Below are 964 nucleotides of genomic sequence, written 5' to 3' on the forward strand. Positions count from 1 at the left end.
CACTCCTAGGGTTTGTTAGAAGTTCTGCTTGAGACCCTGCTTCTGACACCACCTGATAAAAGAAAAACTTCAGCTGAATTAAAATTTTAAAACATTAATTTTGTAATGAACAGTTCATGAGTCCAGAAGCCTTCTGAGCCAGGGGAGACTCAGAGACTCCAGTGCAGCCATGTGGTGGAAGAAGATTTACAAACAGAAAAATAATAGTGATGTACAGAAAAGAAACAGCTGGATTGGTTATAGCTTGGTGTTTGCCTTATTTGAACATGGTTCAAACAGCTGGCTACATATGATTGGCCAAAACTCGGTGATTGGCACAGTTGTGGTCTATGGTGTACTTACACCTCCACTTGCTATAGTTCACAGTGTACAGAAAATAATTGAGGCTGGACTCAAAATATGTAAGAAGGCAACTTTAAGCTAAACTGTACTTAACAATATAAAAGGACTTTATACATTTTATCTTTTTAGATCCTGTTTTGGGGAATTTTTTTGAATTGACTGAAACTTTTAAAATTATGTGCTTGGGCGAGCTGGACCAGCCGTGCCTCTACTAACCTAGCAAATCTCTAGAAGATGACGGTGTTCTTTAAAACGCTTCGAAACCATTGGAAGAAAACTACAGCTGGGCTCTGTCTGCTGACCTGGGGAGGCTGTTGGCTCTATGGAAAACACTGTGATAACCTACTAAGGAGAGCAGCCTGTCAAGAAGCTCAGGTGTTTGGCAATCAACTCATTCCTCCCAATGCACAAGTGAAGAAGGCCACTGTTTTTCTCAATCCGGCAGCTTGCAAGGGAAAAGCCAGGACTCTATTTGAAAAAAATGCTGCCCCGATTTTACATTTATCCGGCATGGATGTGACTATTGTTAAGACAGATTATGAGGGACAAGCCAAGAAACTCCTGGAACTGATGGAAAACGCAGATGTGATCATTGTTGCAGGAGGAGATGGGACACTGGCAG

General features: G+C 41.6%; 1 pseudogene; it reads left to right on the plus strand.

Moving 5' to 3' along the window:
- Positions 1-534: 534 nt before the first annotated feature.
- Positions 535-960, plus strand: LOC108522989 (acylglycerol kinase, mitochondrial pseudogene; annotated as a pseudogene).
- Positions 961-964: the final 4 nt, after the last annotated feature.

The sequence above is a fragment of the Rhinopithecus bieti genome, unplaced genomic scaffold, assembly GCF_001698545.2.
Source record: "Rhinopithecus bieti isolate Rb0 unplaced genomic scaffold, ASM169854v2 scaffold_71518, whole genome shotgun sequence".
Taxonomy (NCBI): domain Eukaryota; kingdom Metazoa; phylum Chordata; class Mammalia; order Primates; family Cercopithecidae; genus Rhinopithecus; species Rhinopithecus bieti.